This window comes from Telmatherina bonti (genome assembly GCF_933228915.1).
Source record: "Telmatherina bonti genome assembly, chromosome: 13".
Lineage (NCBI taxonomy): Eukaryota > Metazoa > Chordata > Actinopteri > Atheriniformes > Telmatherinidae > Telmatherina > Telmatherina bonti.
The window spans coordinates 17,093,719-17,116,309 of record NC_136611.1 but is presented as its reverse complement, the minus strand read 5'-3'; the positions used below and the strand labels follow the sequence as shown (position 1 = coordinate 17,116,309).

General features: G+C 36.1%; 1 protein-coding gene across 1 annotated transcript in view; it reads left to right on the top strand.

Annotated features, from left to right (window-relative positions):
* Positions 1–22,591, top strand: part of grid2 (glutamate receptor, ionotropic, delta 2) — a gene marked incomplete at both ends in the record, with an annotated part of 511,062 nt that overhangs the window by 58,076 nt on the left and 430,395 nt on the right. The gene's annotated exons all lie outside the window — the stretch shown is intronic.

Genomic DNA, 22,591 nt, shown 5'->3' with positions numbered 1-22,591 from the left:
AATGGAGCTGACCTATCTTGCATTACTACTCACTTTTCCTGCCTTACATTTTGTCCAATGTTTTGTCAGGGTCCCCTTAAGAGATGGCTCTGAACACCCCTGTTCATATATTGCAGAAAAGTAAACCATGAAGCATCTGTGTCTCAATTGGCTAAAGATTGAGCCATGGCAAGGCAAGGTACTCATGGGGGGCATCATTTTACATAGCTTCTCTCTTTTGGAGTACCTCTAGGGCAGTCTATGTATGTACACATTTTTTAGGTAGTATTGCAAAAAATACATGATTGATTTAAGTATTTCAATCCTTTGGATTCCACAGCAAACTCAGGGCAAAAAGAGTCACCCAGGCCATTTGGGTCTTTTGTGTGTGTAGACGCATATGTGTGTGTGAGCAATATACTAAGATCTTGACGCGTGTACTCTGGTGTATGAATCTATGCATGTTTCTCCCCACTGTCTGCAGATGCTCTATGAGATTGGACAAGCCCAGTCAAAGCCGTGCGGGATAAATTTAGCTCGTGCTAACACCCTTGGAGGCCTCTTAATAATTGAGAAGGCATCTGCTCCAATTAATGTGGCCCTCTAAATGGAATCCCTATTTAAATTTTCTCTAACTGGGTCACTCTCTTTCTCACTCGTCTTCTCCATCTCTCTCTGCGGTGCAGTAAGGAAGAAAATGAGCCGCCTTCTACTTTTAAATGGTTTTTAGGGTTTTTGAAACATCATCTGGGATGTTTTGCCTGAGGTCTCCTGAGTGTGCGCGCGCACACACACACACACACACACACACACACACACACACACACAGACTGAAATCAAGTTTTGACAGATTTTCCATCTAGCCTTCTTTTGGATGAGAATGAAGAGGAGTCCAGAACTTCTTTGAACTCTGATTTGAAAGATAGATTTGAGTTATTAAATAAAAAATCTGGAGGAAGATGTCACTGTTTGGATTTACGATGACCGTGTAAGACGTTGCACAGTTTTTCTCCTTAATTTTGATAAGTTACAGTCTGTTTGTGGTGAAACTGGATAAAAAATGAATGATCCTTTTTGATAATATGTCTTATCTGATATTTAGGCTAACATTTCGTGTTTTAAATGCATGCGTTAAAAAGTGGAAATTTAATCTTACTGCTGAAGCTATAACAGGTCTGTGAAGATCAGAAATTTCTGTTGGACCATTAGTCGTGTTACACTTCTGATCACAGACCTTTTTGTGATCAAGTAGTTGAAAATATGTTAAACATCAGAATCAAATATGCAAGGTAAAAATGAGCAATTAAGACACTTTAACATCCCTTTGACAAAACTAAACAAAAATAAAATAAGATAATCCAGATGTTTTGCTGCAGGTCAAACATTATTTCGAAGTACCTCCTCATTCCAGCATCGTTTATTCTCAGACTACATGAAGTGGTATTATTTACATGTCATTTTATTAATGCTCATCAGATCTCAGTTTATGATCTGGCTAAAGTTTGATTCTTGAATTTGGATCAGTGTAATTACTGCAGTGGAGTCATCCTTGTGTATTGCAGCAGCCCTGTAGAAGTCTGTTTCATTTATCTATTTGTCATTTAATGAGCTGGTCTTTGCCTCCTCCTGACTCCCTTCTGGCTTTCCAGTCTTGTTAAGCAAAGCGACTAATTGTGGCACCCTGCTTCATTTGATTAGTCCTTACGTGAACAATTGTGGTTTAAAATCTAAACTGCCATACAAATCCCAGTGGATTTCCTGTGTTCTGACACTTTCAGGTTTTTATCTGTGAGAGTCTGGTGTGTTGGTATCTATAAAATCCTTTCCTATTTCTTTATCATTATCTAGCTTAAACCTGGATCAGTCTGACCCACATAGAATTCTGCTAAGTTGCTTATGTTTCACAGTATATGTCTGTGCATCTGTATGTGAGAATGCATATATGTGGATTTGCTTGAGGGTGGGTGGGATGCTAAAAATAGTTCTCTTTGCGACAGGGAGATCCAGTGTTATGCTTGAAGCTTTTTTAAACGGATGGACTTTTTACTAAAAGGAGAAAAAAAACTTGATATCTCCTTTAAGTCTTTCCCTCTCCATCCCTCACTTAACAAGGTGACGGTGACAGTTTCACCCTACTGCAGGGATGTCACGTTTTGGACATTTTTCTCTATATGTAAGATATTTCCCTGCTCCAACACACCTGATCCTATGAAATAGATCTCCCTAACAGTTAGTCAAGTTTTGGACAAGCCTGTTAATAACTAGGAAATATTATGATAATAAAATTTCTTTGTGTGATTGTTATTATAAATTAGAACCAATTTTAAGATTAGCATTATTATTATACAATATTTAATTTCACAATACTACAAATGAGTAAAATCTCATGAACACATAGTTCATTATGCTTGATTTATTTCTATCTTTTTATTCCAACATAACAAATGTTATTGAAACAAAGTAAAGTTACCAACAAGTGTCATTCCTACTAATTCTCCTCTGCTCTGCAAACATTATATGCTACATATAAACTGAAACTGCGACAGGATCACAACCTGTACGTCTTTCTGTAAAAAAAATAAATTTAAAAAAAAAAATAAATAAAAAAAAAAATATATATATATATATATATTTATATATATATATATATATTATATATATATATATATATATAATATAATATAATATTATATATATATATATATATATATATATATATATATATATATATATATATATATATATATATATATATATAGGCGATTCTGAACACTTATTTAGAGAAGATAAGATAAGACAAGATTCTGTCTTTATTGTCCTGCTAGAGGAAATTTGTCTTGGGTAGACTGTACAGCTACATCTACATGGCAGCTTAATGATAGTATTAAGCAGAGATGTTTAAAGTATAGCAAAAAAGAAAATATAGCTTGCTTTTGACTTTTAGCTTTCATTTAGCAAAGTAGCTGCTTGTAGAAACAAAAATAAAACTATAACAGAAAAAATAAACAAGACAATACATCAGTAATTAAATGCCCTATCTTTTATAGTTCACCAAAGTGCTGTACACAACTCTGGGCTCAACAACTAATACAACCATCATACTAAAAAACAGAAAAACTATTGTAACTTATAAAAAGCAATGTAATTATTGGTAACATGGCCAATGAAAAAGGCTAGTCTTAAAAGAGGATTTAAGAACAGACAGAGACCCAGCCTGTCCAAGGTGTAGTGGCAGTGCATTCTAAAGATTAGGACCAACAAGTGAAAAGGAGAGATCCCCCTCTGGAGTTCATCCTAGATTTATGGAAAACTAACAGGGAGTGATCTGCTGACCTGAGAGGGCTTGCAGGGTTTTAGGACTGGAGCAGGTTGGACAGGCACTGTGGGGTGAAATTTTGACTTTTAAAAACAAAATCATTTTAAAATTGAAACAGAACAAAACAGGTTACCATTGCAAAGACTTTAAAACCAGAGTGATGTGCTCCTGTTTTTTGGCACAAGTTAAAATATTGTAGGCCTGAGATACTGATTTAAGTATGCTAGTTATAGGCAGGGTGAGGAAACAGTATTTGGGCCAAGCAACACCTTGTTTTTTTTATTTTTTTTTAAATGAAGAAAATTCAAAGACAACCAAGCTTTAATTTCTCCAATAAAACCTAATAATGGTTTTATGCAGTAAGCATTATTTTGCTTCAGTGGCATCGATATCTGGCTTTCATCACCATAAATTTGAAAAGCAATCCCATACTTATGAAGGATGGACTGAAGTGGGAGGAGGTAGAGGAAGAAGAGAAGAGGTCCAAGAAAAGAACCTTAGGGCATTCCACAGGGAGTGGAGTGGATGATTTAACACTCGAATACCGAATTTCGTAGCCCTAGGTCAAAGTGGATGATCAAGACACCCCCTCCCCAATGCATAGTGTAATGTTATGAGGACCTACCAAATATGAATGCTTACATGGTGCAGGTCACATGTATTTCTGCGACAATATGAGTAAACAGTGTTCCATGGCGAGAAGGATTTTTCCATGGGTTGCCACGGTAACACGCTTTCTCCTATTAAAAAGATTTAAATAACGTTTGGTCCCCATCTTGTTATGTAGCTTCCTGCTGAATTTGGAGCCAATCGCATGAATCCCCTCAGACTAGTTCGTTCAAATATTGAAATTGAAAAAACGGGCCAAAAAAATTCGCAAACGCCAACATGGCAGACACCCTGTTGCCTTGACAACAGGTCTACGATTGACTTTTTTGGTCAACATAAGGTGATAGACGTTTGGCGAATTTTGTCATCCTACATCAAACTACATTTTTTAAAAAAAATATCACTATCGTAGTTTCATGTCTCCACAGAACTTATTAAATGACGCAAGAAAAAATGTGTCTATGTAAACATTCAAAGCCAAAATAAAATCAAGGATATTAAAGTTGCATGTTAAATGTATTAGACTGTTGGCTCATCAAGGCTATCCTTGATTCTAATATTTCTTAGAGGATTGTAGGTATCATATCATGTATTGTATCATAGACAAAAGTCATGTTGCTTACACAATCTGGCAAATTATAAGATTTTCACTGAAGCAATGACAAAAAAAGTAGTAAATATGTAACATATCGAAGCTTATCCTATGTATGGATTGCATACATATATTTCAATTCACTTTCTGTACAGTAGAGTTATATAGAATCCTTTCATAAAACATATTAAGAAATAGCTTAAGGTAAAGCCATGTATCAGAAGCTGAATAGAGAAATGCTCGTGTAACAGACGAAAAGCAAAAAGGCGCTGGAAAAGCAGGAAAAGGAAAGAAACATAAAGGGAGATAGAGTTACCTAAGGAGAGAGTGAGATGAATGAGAATGAGAGTGAAAGAATGCAGAAGGTTGGGAATGAAGAGAGTGATGTGGAGAGAGTGTATGTCTGACATGAATCTGTTTGCCTATGTCACATTGGGTCTGGTCTATTTTCACCTCTCTTGTGCCTTGGTGATGCAAATCAAAAAGGAAGTCTTAATCTGAATTTAGTATTCACTGTGTCTCCCATCTCGACACAGTTCTGTCTCATCTCTGTGTTATAAATGCAACAGTGGAGGACAGTGAGAGTAGTGCATAGTAGATACAGAGTGGGGGAATGGGGATGTGTATTGCAATAAACTGGCAGAGTCAGACTGAATGAGTCAGAAGGGCTAAAAATCAGCGTTGAAGAAAAAAAGGATTGAGCGGGGAAAGGAACAGGGACGAGGAAAAGATTGCAATGGGTTATTCGAAGTTCACATCGTCACGGTAAACTAAAGCCCTTGATACTCCTGTAACCTTTCTACTCTGTTGTGAAACCTGTCTGAGTCACATCGTGGCAACGTATCATAACAAACCTCTTCAGGCTCAATGTAAAATGCTTGAAAGCTACTCTAATTGGAAGCAGCAGCATTTCTAGGTCACAAGGTAGTCTAAAGTAGTCATAGGTTAAAGTCTGGAGTGCTGGCATAAAAACCACTCCCTTCCTTTCATTTATCTGCAACTGGGCATGACCCTGACTGAAAATAGCTCCACATGGCTAATTAGCATAAAAATGCCTCAGAAGAGTGTATATTTGCATATCATTATATCATGTAATGAAGCCATGTTTCAACTGCTGTTTGGGAAGCTATATTTGGAAATATAGTTTGTTTACACCAACACAAAAGATTTTATTGATAGACAAACAAGAAAAGCTGAAAATATGCATGCTTGAATTGTATCCTAATGAGACATAGTTAACAATTCAGTCATATTTGTGCAGGTCATGATAGGGATGAAGTGGTTCTCTCAAGTTGTGGTTGTCATAAAATCCTCCTGTAAGTCTGTGTTTACATTCACACTCTGAGCCCTGGCACATCACATGACTTGACAACTTCTCTGCAGCTCCAGCTTTATGGACCAGTAACACTGCAATATTTCCAGGAGCTTGTCTAATGTTATACAACTGTAATGCATGGCTTCTTTGTCCCTTCAAAATTGTTTTACGATCTACATAAATTTACTACTACTGGAATAATAATGTGTATGTGAGTACGCACAGATACTTTGACAAGCAAGTCAACATTAGGTAATTGTAGCTAAGGTGGAAGAGCGTTTCTTTTCAACCAGACGGTTGGAAGATTAATTCTACGCTTCACCTGACTACATGCCTAAGTGTCCTTGGGCAAGACACTAAACCCTGCATTGCCCTCATGTGCGAGTGTGTGTGTGAATGGGTGACTGTGACGTGTAATGTAAAGCGCTTCAAGTGGTCGGCATGACTGGAGCAGTGCTACAAGTTCATTTACCATTGTGATCCTCTTTAGTTACTGTGGATGGGCAATTGCACTGTGAGGTGGGGGACAGGGTGGGAAGGGGGTTACGACACACATCTATATCCTTCAGATAATCAGTCTAATGTGTTGGTGCCTGTGCTTCTTTACCTGACAAAGCATTACTGCTTGCAGCCCCGATCAGTTAAGTAGATGTCCTTGTGTAATGAGTAAACTGACTTCTTATAAAACACAGGCACACACACATAAACAACTCATCTCACATCATTACAGCACTGATGGCTCCCGTCCACATGATCACCTTTAGCCATTAAAATACAAAGCTGAATGGAATACTAAAGTATTGAACATGTTCCAACAGTACTAAGCACCGTTGACTAACCTGATTCGGCTTGGAAAATGGTTCAGTCTTGTACGGAATCTTTAGATGGCTGCCCATTTGCTACTATGTTCAGTTAAAAGGATAAAATAATTTAAAGCACATTTAACCCCTTGCTTCATCAAGTTATTTTGATTACATAAACACAAAATAAATACAGAAAAAAATAAGGAAAAAAAACCCACTGGAATAAAATAAACAATGAAATAAAATGTTGAATAAATCGCTAGCAATAAAGAAATTCAAACAATTAAATATTCAGTTTCAGTCATTTATTTATAATAAATGAATAGTAGACACATGAATTCGTAATAATAATAATAAAAAAACACCAAACAATATATTAATTGAATAGAAAAAAACAAAGGGTTACGCAGCATGGCTAACCGGCATGATGGAAAACTGCACCATCCCTCTTCTTTTGCCTTCTTTGCTTTCCAGATTGACAGTGACTGAAAACACACCTCCATGTTGCATGAGAGTTGTTTGACCATGATAATATTTTTAGTTTGTGTGCTCGAACCCTTTCCTTCTCCTCTTCTATTACTCCCTATTAGTGTTTTTTGACAAGTGTTTTTTCTCTGAATATCAGTGGTGACGCTTATTGTAATTATGGGGTGGGACAAAGGAGATATATGAAAATAAACAACTGAATGGGTTATGGGCAAAGATTTGAAAACAGATCCAAAAAGGAACTGTTTATACAGAGCTTGTTTAAATGTCACTTGTTTTTGGATCATGAACTACAATTTGTTTCTCTGGAGACCAACAGCCAAATGAAAAGGACTCTAACTCATACCTGTAGCATCCCCTTGGGGTTTTGGACAGTTGACGCCTACACCAGCTGACATTAAGTGAGAAGCAGGGCAGACTGTGGACAAGTTGGTGGTCCATCACAGGGCTAATACAAACAGACAACAGCACACACTAACACTCCAATATATAATTGCATTTTACTATGCAGGCATGCCTCTATTCTAAGCAAACTGGATCACAGCTGGATCAAACATGCAAGCCCTATAAATTATTCAACATCATACATGGTCAAAGCCTATGTGTTTGGAATTTCAAGTGACTAAAACAAATCTGTTCTTTATTTGGATGATTGTAATGAAGTGAGAAGCTGACTCAACAAAAAATGTTATCAAAACACATCAGGGTTTTTTTTTTTTTTTTAAACAGAAATCATTGATAAGCATACCATGCCATTCCAATGCATGCCTGAAAATTTCTGTTTCTCGTTGACTCGGGGCTCGTGCGCATATGAAGACATCATATCAGATCAAATCAAATCAAATCAAACTTTATTTTTTTTAGCACTTTTCATGCCACGGGCAACACAAAGTGCTTTACAAGATAAAATCAAGTCATAAGGATTAAAACAAACAGTGGATAACAAGGCATTTTGAAATAATATAAAAACTATAGCGCTTCTACTGTGACTTTCTGCATTTTCAAAAGCCGTGTCCAAATCTTCATAGTACTAATTGTTTCTCAGTCAGCAGATGTGTTAAAATGCCTTGACCAACTAGGAAGAAACTGCTGTATATTTCTTCTAGATAGATTAATCTAAGTACCACTAATACTAAAGCCATTAGTTTACAGACAGTTAATGTCTTAATGGGGCAACAGGTTTGCACAAAGGTTTATCTAAAATGATGTGTCCAGCTACATCATTACACCAGGGGACAGAGAGAGAACTAGAAGAAAGGTGAATTCCACTGAGCAATGCATACTCCGTAAGATCAAGTATGCCACATCCACTTTAATAATTGCTTTTAACCTAGACAGATGACAGGCTGAAGGTGTGCTTACTAAGTCATCACATCGCTTTTGGTATGGACAGCTATGTCAGACTGAATAAAGTAAACATCAACGACTTCCATGATAAATATCTCAAATCCAAACATAATCTCTTCAACAAACACAGTCTTCGATCAATGTGCTGATTCGTTTTTGTCTTTCTCTATTTGTTCAGATATATTCAGTATTTACTAACAGACAATACCAACAGAGGTTGCAAATCATCACAGTGAGGAATATAAATCAACAAGTGCAGCCAACTATTATCTAGCTTACTTGGTTACTCTAGTAACTTATTCATACATGATTTGCAAAACAGATAAACAGGGATTCATGAGAAGAAAAAATAGGCGTAAATTACTAGATTGGTGCTGGACCGTGATGTTACATATTTGATAACAGCTTTTAAAAGAATTGCCTTTAATCATGCTGGCAGTGGTTTTGATCCAGTGTTTACAGAAAGTTGATGCCTTCTTTAGTGTTCATTTTCAAGTTTCTCTGGCTGAAGTTGGTTGGCTTATAGTTGTTTTATGTGGTTACTACTCCATCTGAGTTTGACAGAATATTTTCTCTCTAGTTTCTTAAAATCATATATGCTGTATATTTTTCCAGCCTTCCAGACATTGAATGGAAATATACTCATTGATAGAATTAATCTAGAAAATTGATATTCTTAATATTTAATCTCTTGCAACAAGTGGATGCTTTAGAATTATTACAGACAATAGTTTGAGTATGATTTAAGTATTTAATAATACATTGTAGGACGACAGTTAAGGTTTAAAATGGAGATAGTGACATAATTAATGTTGTTGAATTTCCAATAATTTAAAACAATATATTACAATTGAAAAAACTGAATGTGTACTTCTAAAAATAAATCCAATAAAAGTTGCCAAAGCTTTAAATTAGTCATGACAATAAACGTGATACAGTTTTATTGTGTGTCTGCAGGTTATTGGCTCAGCCAAATAACATACTGTACAGTGCGATCTGGCTAAATTGATACAAGATAAATAAGAGATTCCACAGCTCCTCATCAGGATGTCCAACTCTGCAAATCATCCTTGCCAGGCTTAGATCTCCTGACTAGACAAGTTCTTGGGGAATCATTTGCTCCAAATTTGAACATCTTCCAGTTAACATGTCAAGGAATTTATCAAAGCCCCCCCAAGAAGACCAAATCAGTGTGTGTGAAAAACGTCAATTCCAAACAGATTGGGAAGGCAGATTGGCAGCTCAAACGCAGACCTTGTGGATTACTTTGCATGTGGTGCAAAGCAGATTGCTTTGGAAATCTCAAAATGAGTATGCCTCTGACAATATACTGTCAATTGTTCAGGATTTTCTGCTTTTTTATTTTATCTTTCTGTACTGTTTCAGATGGCCATTTCCATTCATAGGTCAAACTTTCAGAATGGCCATAGTGTATAACATGATTGTGTCCTAAATAAGGACTTCAAAGTATTAGAATTAAACTATAACATTTTCTAGCATTTATTGCTTCTGTTCATGCTGCCTCTTCTATCTATGCACCATAAAAAATTTGCAGTTTTTTTTTATTATGACACAAAGAGCTCTGTAACACTGAGGGGAAAAATAAAAAGCAAACAAACAAACAAAAAAACCCCCCAAAAAACAACAAAACAGAATTATTTGCCATTACCCTGTAATATTTCTTTAATTTTCAACTGAGAAGATCAAAATCACCATAATTCCCAGGTCATATGACTATGCTTTCATTGTGGATATGTGCTTCTCTAGTTTTTGGATATGCAATAGTTAGTGCAGACTCTGATTATGTTTTAGAAATGCATTTACTTATGAAGGCATTTTACTTGGAGATTTCAAAATAAATAGGAAGCTCAACCTGCAGACATAATGATATTCTGTGAATCCATGAACCTGTCCATCAATGACTATATCCATGACAAGTGGCAGATTTCTGTCAGTATTCCTGTCTGGTTTTCACTGTGACAACCTAGTCAAAAATAATAAGCCATTTTCCTGAAAAAAACAAAAAAAACAAACACATGTTGAAAATTTTGGTTCACTGCCACCTGTTCGATATTTTTACCCAAAGTTTTCCTGTTGGTGAAGTTGTCAGGGTTGTTCCTGGGAACAGTAAGTGGAATGTTCCAGCATGCTGAGGGTAACCATGCTACATCTGGCAATGGGAAAATCTTGATCACAGTGATAGTATCTGTAAATCGTCCACACCTCTGTTTACATACAAATTTAGATTTAAAAGGGTAAAGAACGTGGGTTTGTTATTTCACTTTTGTCACCTTTAAGACTAGAACCACCAAGGGGGTCATTTTTGCCACTTTGCATTTTCAACCTCACGTAACAATCTTAAATTTAACCCTATAGCTTAAACTTCATGACTTTTCCTGAATTGAACACTTTTGTTATCTTGTGGATTTTGAGGTGTCTGTGATAAAGAATAAAAGGTTTATGATGGTCTCTACCTAGGACCACGAGGCGGTGATTTTTACCTTGTAGAATACATTGTAAAAGACTGAAAGGAGTTGCGCTGTCACAGTGCCAGCGTTGCTAGGCGACATGCTCTGCCACCAAAAAATGATGGAACATGCAATGCAATAAATATATGCTGATGTCCAACGCTTGGCTTGATTTTTCAAATATGTTTTTTAAAAAAACATTTTTCTGAATATAATTACTAATATATAATTCTTTGTTTGATGTTATCTGATTGGTGTTTGTAAGTTGGCCTAAATTTGGCATTTTCTGTTTGAAATAGACCTAATATGATCTTAGTGTTCATCAATTATTCTTGTGAATGATAAAGTTTTAATAAATTAAATAAATAACTGGCATCTGTAAACACAATCTTGACACTTTTTTATAGGAGTCAGCCGGTGGTAAAAATAACCCCTTTTGGCGGTTCTGGGCGGTACTGGAATGTTGGGGTTCTAGTGTTAATTAGTGACATATATAACTGGTTAGATTTTGTACTAGCTGCCTCCTTGTTAAGAGTGGGGGAAAAGAAAGAAAAGGAGATTTGATTAGTGTCGATTTGATGCAATCTGTTGGTTTTCCTGAATTCTGCTATTTATTATGAATGGGCTCAAAGTGTTGTGTCTGATGTACAGTACCAAATAATACTTGTGGAGAAGAGCACACATTTCTGCTAATAAATATAACATGTGGAGAGTTGCTTCAATTTACCAGTTGTTTATCTTTCTCTCACATTTACATGTAGAATGCAAGACTGAATACACAATCCTATTATTCCCGGTATATACTAATATGTTATACTACCACATCATTGTCAACCAGCTGATCAATGTAATTATTTTCTAGTTTTTTTGTTTGAATTAACACTGGCTTTCTGTTTGGGAAGGATGTTTACTTTGGATTTAGAAAGTGGCCCAGTTCTTGTTATATATAGTTTATATGATGTTTATATGATTCACTTTACTTCATTTACAAGTTGACATGAGGTGTAAATTTTTGCATACTGAAATTTGCTTTATCTTTTTACAATTTAAATGAAAAACTAATTTGCAGCAGTTATGACTTATTTACTCAAATAGTTCTTTTCCTATTATTTTTTTTTATGTCAAGTGGACTTTGTGGGTCATTCACCTTTTGCATTTTCTGGGCAGTCTGTAGACTTTGTTTAAAGTTTAATGATTTAAAAATTATTTTTTAAAAGGTTTTAATGCATACCTACTATTCATATAATTTACTTAGCTTTGTGTTTTCCGTACTGTATTCACTCAGACTTTACTGACAAGGAGAGAAAAATGCGATTTGGTATGTTTTTTAAATTGCACATTGAATCACTGACACATCTTTATGCACAAGTGAATGATTATTTCATCCAAACACACCCATTTAAAAACATGTAAACACAGACATGCACCCTGCCACCTATGCTTTATACACAACACACTGTGGATGATGGATCCTGGAAGCCACCTACCCTACTGCAGTGATGAATAAAACAGCATCCTCTTAGAGCTATCTGTGTGTGTGTGTGTGTATGTGTGAGTGTGATTGTGTGTGTGTGTGTGTGTGTGTGTGTGTGTGTGTGTGTGTGTGTGTGTGTGTGTGTGAGCATGTATGTGAAGAGGTTTTGCTGACGTGCTGGATTTTAAAAGAACTCCTCCGGCTGTCTGTTTGGCTTGAACTATGGCAGCTTCTGGTCCTCCTGATCCAGTATGTGCATGCATATATGATAACACGAAGGAAAAATAAAAGTGCCAAGTGATCGCTGGTGAGAGAAAGCTAGACTCCCAAACTGCACTACTAGTGTACCTTTGCATTGTGGTTTGAATATTTTCAAACCATCTACTTATCGGTTGTTGTGTCGTGTTAAGTTCTAAGCTCTTATTTCTGCATAAAATTTGATAAAATTACCACTGAAATTTAACTGCTATAATTTATATAAGACATATTCATTCCAAATAACAGGGGATCTGATCAGAGTTCTAAATAACTAAGATATCAAATGTAAATACAGCACACCCATAAAAAGACATAATATATGGTTTGATATGATAAAAGGAATGCAGTAATGTGACTGACAGCAGAAACACAAATATTTAATTTGATTTAAAAAAAAAAACAAAAAACCTTGAAATTATGTTTTTTTTCCTCAAACACCAAGTGTCAAAATCAGAATTCACTGGCATTTATCAGATTTATTTCTGGAGCAGCTGCTACCCCGCATCATCCCGAGGCTTAGAAACCTCACTATACAACTTTTTTTTATCCGGGACGCGACGTGATGCTGCAGCCGAGTTTCGCTTCACACTATAAAACACACTCCATGTTTTAAATATGGAACGTTGCTGATTCAGCAAAGTAATGCAAGAAGATTAAAAGAGAGAAAGGGACAAAACAAGACTCATTGTGAGATTGCCTTTTTGTTGGCTGGAGAGAGCTAACAGGCCGGGAAGGATCCAAGATGGATGCCGAATTAGCCGTTGATAGGGGGCATGAGACGGAGGAAATGGCATAAGTTCTGTGGTGTGTCTCTGAGGTGCATCGTAAAGACAAGAACAATTAATTACTGATAATACTGATATAGTCATGAAATATAAGAAAACATACCACACAAAATTCACACATTATCACATTCTGCGGTTATGCACTTCTTCTGTTATTGCATAGTTTGTGTTCATTGTGTGTCCTGTTTTGTCTCTGTACATTTAAGGCTCTGGCAGTTTTCTGTTTTAATTAGATTGTGACATTTCTATCATTTATGAGAAGCTGAAGATTTTACTTTGTTACATTTTAAGTAACAAGAAAACCATTTGACTATATTCGCTGCAAAACCTTCCTTTATATAAAGAGTACTTATAACACACAAACGTATTTATCTGCATACAGGGGATGGACATTTTAAAGCTTTTTGGGCCACTTATCTAAGTTATCTTTGCTAGTTATTGCTCCAGAGTGAATGATGATTCAATTTGGTGACTTTTTTTTTTCCAAATATTCTTGAACTATTTGTTAATAAAATGACTGATGACCCAACTTGGCTAGCAGTTAGTCAGAGTAATGCATTGTTTGTGTAAAGAATATCTAACCATCAACACAACTTGACACCACATGAAAACATTATCTATATTTCATTTTTTGCTTGTGTGTACACTCGAATGCACATTTGCATGAAATGTCCATTTAGGTAGTTGCACATGTTAAGACAGGCTTTTTTTACCTTGCTTGAATGATTACTGGGATTGTCCATTGCTAATACGTTGGCAGCCAAAGAGATTTTATTATGCCTTTATTATTTCTTAAACGACCTACTGCTTAATAGTGGTAATGAGTTAGTATATGTGGGCATGCATGTGTATTAATAAAGCATATTAAAGCGATGATGGAAGTTTTGGAACAGAAGGTATTCTCTGGGGGTGGTGATGTACTAAGAAGAGGCCTTAAGGGAAAGAGAGAGGTATAGATAAAGAGTGAGGATGATGGAGGAGTCATGAAAGCAGAAGAGAGCAAGTGTGTTTTGTCTGACTGAGGGAGATGAATGGATGGGCAAGGGGAGAAAGAGAAAGCACTGAAGGGGAAATAAGGACAGCATGAGTGGTGCTAACTTAGCCTTCCTATGTGTAGGACGACAGAGGAACAAAATGTAACTTTTAATTACAAATAAAGGCTGGAAAAAATGGACAAGATGTGTGCATGTGTACATGTTATACATGAGTATTTCTGCTCAGTTAATATTTGCAGTCATAATTTCTCTGCTGTTCCCCAGTTTTAAGAAGAAATATTGATTAAGCAAATAAAAACTTGACCATCTGTTTGCATATGTGTCTAAATATTTATTTATGTTGGTGTTTCTGTTGATTTACTCTTTTAAGTATGCTTGTGCTTGTTTGCTCAGCAGTCTTTGTTTACAGTAAAACTAGAAAAAAGTGGACTTTGAAGGGAATGAAGAGGGGCATGACAACAGCAGTAAAACATGGATTATAAAAAAGAATATTTAGCAAACATTCTGTCTAAATAATGATGGCTGGAAGTACAAGATATACTATGGATGTGGAGGGAAAAGGGGCATGAAGTTGCAAAGGTAGCCCTTCTTTCTTTGTCTCTGTGGAGGAGGCAGAAGACAACCCTGATGGAAGGATATATGAGAAAAATGACAAAGAGTGTAGTGATAGTGGAGAAAGCCAGGGATGGGAAGAGACAAAGACAAGGAGTTGAGAAGTTACGTACTTGTAACTTTGGGGAATTGTGAGGAGGATGGGATCTGATTACAAAGGTTTGAAAAGTTGCATGGCAGGAATATAAATGTCTGAAGATACTGAAGACATGCTGTTTAAAGAAGGACAGCAAGAGATGGGGATAGTAGAAAATCCATCCTTTCTTGAAATATAATATGACATTTATGATGTGTACAGATCTGGAGCCTGTTGCAAGTGCTTCAGGCAAAATCCTCCTAAATGTTCAGCAATAATTAGTGAGCCTGTTCAAAGGCTCAAGGTGTTCACTTGCTTTTTGCTTTAAAAGCAAATATAAAGATTCATTTCCCTTATGGTTTGATATGTATTTTTATTTTATAAGATATTTTCCTGTTTTTAATCTTTTTCTTTTGTGGTTTAATATCTGTTTTCTCCATTTAAATATGCAGTATATTTACTTGCATCTTAATCAAGTTCACATACTGTGTTTTCTTTAGCTTTAAAGTACTGCTTTTGCATAATGACGAAGCTTGTTTACCTTCCAGCATTCATGCACCAATTCAATATAAAATTTACATAAGAATTTATAACACTATGTGGCATAAAGGCAATAATTTTAAACATTTAAACCCCAGGTTATAGAAGTTCCCTCTGCTTTCTAAAGTTACCATCAGTTAAGCACTTTCATGGTTCCAGACATCTCTAATGCATAATGACAAGAAATACATGTATTTGACAAAGGACTACGGAGACAAACCAATGTTGATAATAGTATAAAAGACTTTAACTGCAACCATCATTTTTTGTTCAGAACAAATTTTTTTTTTCTTTAGTTAGCAAAGAAGTTGGGCCTACCAGAACTTTGTCAATGGCAGACAAAAAAAAAAATCAGAAAAGGTAAAATGTTGCTGTCAGTTGTCCGACCTTCACACTTTGTTCTTTGTTGTGGTGATAAACAGATCACATATACTGTATTATTCTGCCCAACAGGTCTTCCAGTCCAACAGACTATTTACATCACTTGTGCTTTTTTTTGTTTGTTTGATTTTCTTTTCCACTGTCTTCCCTTTGCTTTCACTTGCTGTTAAGCCCATGATAGGCCTAAGATATACAGTCTGGGGCTTAATTTGGGCAACAATCAAGTTCATGGGGGGTTGAAAAATATTGTGATTGTGGTAAGCCTCTTTTACAACTTTGTTCAAAGGCGTATTTTTAAAATTGTGTGGTTCAGTTTTACCAAGGATGTAGCGTACAATTTCATCAAAGCTGTTGCAGTAAAACTTGCACACCAACTTGACTGGAGAAGACTGGCTAATTTTTGCTTCTATGAAAACTTTGTTTTACAAACAAATAAATAGATCAGGTTAATAAATAACCTGATCCATAGGTCTGAAAGTCCTATCTGATGTTATAAAAATAAGTAAATAGAAAAATTAAAACCATGGAACAGGTCAATCAACAATCAGCTTGAACTTAATAGGATCTATTTTTTCATTTGTGTCACACACACATAAACTGTCCAAGACTTTCCAGACTGGAACAGGTTAACTTTCCAATAATTGTCACACAGAGCATCTATTGCATTACACAAGCAAAGACGAAGGAGGGAGAAGATGAGAATGGCTATAGTGACTGGTGGGGTGTCGCTTTGGGAAATGGGAATATGAAGAGAAGGGTGTACAAAGGAGGGAGAAGAGCAAGGATATACGGCTAATGGAGAAGTGAAAAGGAAGGGTTGTAGAGATAAATGAGGAGAGATATGGAACTTTGGTAGAAAGGGAATGAGGGTATGGCAAAGGCATGATGGAAAGGCAGGGGGCAGTGAATGGGTGGAACACAACTATAAAGCAGAACAGAGAACGAGGTGGCTGTGGTAAACGAAAGACGAGAAGAGGGAATTGAGGGAAAGGTTAGGAGTTAGAGGTAGTGTGTGGAGCAAATGAAAATTGCTTCTACATTTAGAGCTGTGAAGTAATTTATGGTATATAGAACATGTTGATGGGAAGGACAAAATAGAAGGGCAGCACAATGTAGCTATCATTGCTAGTAGCTGTCAAGGGTACACAGGTTTGGACAACAGTAAGTAATCATCCAACTGCAGTTATATAGAAGGTACCATTCTATCACTTTCGTGATCATATGCTTATATTTATGCCAAATCTTGCATAACATCTGGCTCTCTGCCACTAGTGCTAGTATTTTAGGATGGCCAAGCAAGCTGGGTTAGGTGAGAGCTGACTCAGCTTTGGTTAGCAAACAAGCGAGGGGTAGCCAAAATCTGCCACAAGCTGACAAACATGAAAAGAAAAATCTTGCTCTCAGTTTCCCATCCTTCACATCTTATGTTGTGCATGAAGAGAATAAATCTAAATGTGTTTTTGATGAATGGGTAATTTCCACAATATGTTTAACTTGTTTTCTTCTGATTGGAGAAACAGCACAAATCCTCCACCCACTCAAAGTATAGACATTCATGTGGGAGGAATCAAAGCCCTGAAAATCTACAGTAGGTTTCTCAAAACAGTCAAATGACAAAGGTGGAAAGATTTAGTCTGCACATGGCCAAGAGAAAAAGCAGAGCAGAGGCAGAGTACCAACCTTTGCATTACTGTGTGACAGAGGGTTTGACTGCAGCTTAACTATGACAGCAAATTCTCAACATATTTATGAATCAAAATAATTTACACACTTATATTAATAGAGGTGAAGGAAAGAGGAGAAAAGGAAGCGAAAATGAGAACGAACAAAGTAAAGAATGAGCACATTTTATCCCTGTTTTTTTTTTTTTTTAGAGATTGTTGCACTTGAAAATTTAGACAACCAAAGAATTTAGACATCACAATGACCTCCACTTACACACACAAAATCACATTTTTTTTTAAATATCTCTGGTTGATCACAGTGATAAAAGCTTTTATACGCAAATCCCCGTTAAAATATTTTTTTGGGCAGTATTGCAGGCTGCAACCCTGCTTTACTGCACACAAAGAGAGAAAATTCCATTAATCTGCAACACACTTAAGTAGCTCCCGCGCTTGTGTTTGTGTGTGTGTAAACAGTCAGGGATCATTCAATATATCAGATATATTTAATGAATACAGTTTTTCTTCTGACCTATTTGACATAATATTTACTTACAAATAAGTAATTCCTTATACCCAGAAAAGCTACGAGAGCCCTCTGTTTTGAGCCTCTATGATAAATATTAGATCTGTCTTTAAGCTCTTTTCATATCCCTCTGACCTCCCCTGCTCCATTAATTCCTTGCCCTCTTCCTCTCTTACAAACACGTGCTAAGCAGACAATTCATCGCTGTCCTCCTCGGTGTCAGAATGCAATTCCTTTTGCTCTCAAATCATTGTGGTAAATAACGTGTTTTGTGTTCTCACATTTATGTTTGTATGTGTGTGTGTGCATGTGTATTTTGGACATTTAACACCGCCTGAGGATAACCTGCATTCATCACCGCCATCACTCACCACCGCCACCTTGCTTTCATCATCACATTGAGACAGCATCACCTAGGTATGGCCTTGTCGCAGATCTGCTATACATCACCCGTGTATATGTGTGTGTTCCTTCATTGTCATTATCCTTGCCAGGCTGTCAGTGTTTCTGTCACATTACTGTCATCAGCTGCTGCTTCTTCAACAGGTGTGTGAGGTTGTTGAGAGACAGAGCACTGGACCCGCCAAATTATTTCAGAAATCTTCAGTGACATGCTTAAAGTCATCCTTGTGAAAAAGAAAGGCTGAAAATGACATTTGGGAGGGGAAATAAACAATCGAAACTAGTTGGAGTGAGAGATTGTCAAAGGGCAGGAGGCAGGTGCAGAAACTGAGTCAGATGGAGAGGGATTTTCCAGGGCCCAGAGCCATTTTACCTCAAATACTGCAAGCAGATGGCAACTTCAAAACAGTCAGTGACCTGAATGACCATGTTTTTCCAAGCTGCCCTCTTCTCTTACTATGAAATCAAGTTAAAAGAAAAGGGCAGCAGCACTCATGTTAACAATCATTCTCTCAACAGTTTATCATTATCCTGAGATGGAACTGGCATAATTATTGGATCTTCATAGAGTGTGGAGCATAATGGCTCTCTGCTGGATGATCTCCCATCCCAATTTGTTCATTTCATGAGGAAATTGAGCTGTGTTTTGTATGTTTAGCATTTTGTTTTCACTGCCCAAATGCACTAATTACACATAGTTATTTGATTGGATGAGTTCTCAGATCTTTTTCCCTGTCAAAAGTGTGTTTAAAATGAAAAACTGGTTAAATTTTTCTTTTAAAGCAAAGTGGATATTAGCTTTGAAAATATACCTTCCTCAATTATACCTTCCTTTTAAAGTAACTTGTAATATTTCTATTCTATTCTGTTCTTCTCTGTTCTGTTCTAGTAATTTCGCAGATGCTTTTTTTTAAAAAAGCAACTGACATATGAGTATGTTAAAACTATATCTTTTCTATTCATCTAAGATGTCACTTAATACCAAACAAGTTATCTTTCATTGATTTTTTTTTAATGGAAGTTGTGGATCTAATGGATGGAGAATATGTAACCTCGAAGTATGGTATCACAGAGCTGTTAGATGGAGTTTGTCTCTTGTCATCTTCTGTTTGTCCCTGGATTATTAAGGATATGTATTAATTAATGCCATTGTTGCCATAGCAACAATAAATTTAATACTAAGATTGCTGAAAAAATACTTTACGAGAAAATTACCCAGATATCTTTTTATATCTCTTAAGTCATTGGCTGCCAAAGATGTCTTTTGACATCTGTTGCGCTTTTGCAGTTTTTGTATAAAAAAAGCTAATTTGACGGGTATATCAAATGTCCTTCAATCATGGAACAGAGCGCTGACCCAGATGTTGTGAATGGTCTCCGAACATGCACCTCGAAGCACGCACCCGAGCAAATTGCCCCCTAACCCCCACATTCCTCAGTCCCGAAAGATAAGCAAAAATGCTCTCAAAGCACGGGGCTTGCTGACACAATGTGGAGGGCAATGCCTGGCAGACAAAAAGTTAAGTTCTTTGCTTTTACTCTGGTTTTTTCTTGCTCTGTGTATTCAAGACGCCTGGATCTGCTGCAAAAAGTGTTAATATTGATCAGGGTGAACTGATGATGGCTACATGTTGAGAAATAACAAACATTATAATAAAGTCAGTAAAAATATATGTGCAACTTTTCAGTGTAATTTCTACACTGATAGAATCATTTTTTGAAGGTTTTTCTTTCCTTTATCCTTCTTTGCTTTAACAAAAAAGAAAATAATTTAAATATGATACATAATTACAAAGCCAATTTCTCTGAGTTTAAAAAAATCAAAATGCTGTTACAGTAAAACATTTTAAAAGGGAGGTTGTTTGGCAGATATATTCATTTCATGCCGTTCATGGTGACAAGTTCCTATTCTCATTTTTCTTTTACCTTCTGTATGCTTCATCCATCGTCAGGGATTATTTGGCAGCAAGTAGATAAACAAGCTATTTATTGCCTCTTTTACCAATGCAAACAAAGTACAAACTGAATACCAAACAGCTGAGCACTGGTGGATGTTTTGATCAATATTTCCTGACCAAGTGATTCGGGGTCTGTATTTATGGGTGCCACATCTATTCATTTAGACCAGTGTTGTTGATGATGCTGTTGTCACGGTTGTGACTGTTTGGAAAATGGTTGATGATATAGTGCCTTTGCCTGCACACACTGTGTTTTGTGTATGTGTGGGTACCTGCCTTTGGGGTGTGTGTGTAGGAAAAATTACTGTACTTTTATTTCATGTTGATTTATGTTTTGACGTCTATCTTTGTGCTCAGAATCATGTTACTGGAAAGGAGAAAGAACAAGGATACACTATTGTGTGTTTGTACATCTATGTGTCTGCATTGGTCAGTCAGCATGTTGTGGTTTTATTAAAAAGCAGACACATTCTTATTTATAATAAAGAGTTATGAATTCCTCTTCATAGCTGGAAGTTGACTACATTAAGTTTGTGGATGGCTGATGTTTTTCTATTACTCCATACATTATAAACAAGTGTCTATAACTCCCTTATGATTGAAATTAGTGATGCAACTCGAAGATGTTTATCATTCTACTGAATCATTTTACCTTTTGTGTTACTGCCATTACACTTACTCTGCTAATGTGTCTTATTTTTTTACAATACTGATAGCTTACAAGTCATTGTTAATAATGCAGTAGGTTTTTATATTTTTTTAATACCTATGAAAGATGGATCGGGGATAATTAAGGGTAAATGGAAGAGACAGGAATATGCACTTTGTTAATTAATGGGTCTAGTACGCCATGCATCTTCTTTTATTCAAAATCATCTTGTAACTGTTATGCTTACTATCCAAACTCACAAGGCTGTTTGGATATAGGGTATTTCAAAGAAATGCAAAGAACATATACAAAGTAAACCAGACCTTTGTAGACAAAATGATCGAGAGCATTGTGCAACTGTTCATGTGTGTATGGGAGCATGTTACTATGGCTACGGCTTTATAAAAGCCTATATTAAAAAGTAGCTATGTTGTCTTCTTCTTCTCTGTGAAAGTCCATATCAAACTGTAAGAATTTGTAACACAACTTTATTCACTTGTTTATTTTCTGGCTTTTTCTTTTATGGCAGGATTCACATATGAAATTGATTAAACAAATCAGATTAGCTAATTAGAAACCAAATGAAACCTTTAAAAACAATTAATGATGCATTTTAGTAACAGCGTGTTAAAATCAGTCTTCACCTCACTTTATGCTTTCGCCTGTCAGAGATAAAGACTACGACTGTCCAATATGTTTCATGTGCCAAGTTTAAAATGTGAACAAATCCTTTCCCAGCAGTGTCATCCTCCATCGGATTTGGACCGTATTCATAATTTAACTCTAATAGAATAGTTAATGTATTTTTGTTTCCCCCTAACACTTTTGTCTCACTTCATCTATACTGCATGATTATGAAAACAACCAAGACTCAATCAGTGGAAGGCAATTTATGGTTGCCAAGTGATGTTGAATCAAATGATTGAGGGATAAATATTTTAAAAGGATTTTTGATGGAGGGTGAGTTAGCATACTAAACTTAACCACCAACTGCATGTGGATGGAATTAAGGGCATGTTTAGAAGCTGAAGTAAAGTTAATTTTCCTTTGGGAGTAAAAATTTGATTAAGATTTTAAAAACAAATGAAATTTAAAAAGGGACATTCCAGCTTTGAAACTCAACACTGATCAGATATGCTCTCGTAGGTAAATGCATTGCCTTACAGTTTTTTACTACATTCTAACAGTGGAAGGAGGTGATATGCTTATTTCTCTGGTGCATTCTTAAAATGGTAATCCTGTTGCAAATTTGTATATATTTTTTCAGTATGACTTTATCCAAAGTGCTGCACTTTGCACTATGAAGACAGCACATTTGTCTCAGTGAGTGTGACCTTTGTGGAATTTAGATCTCAA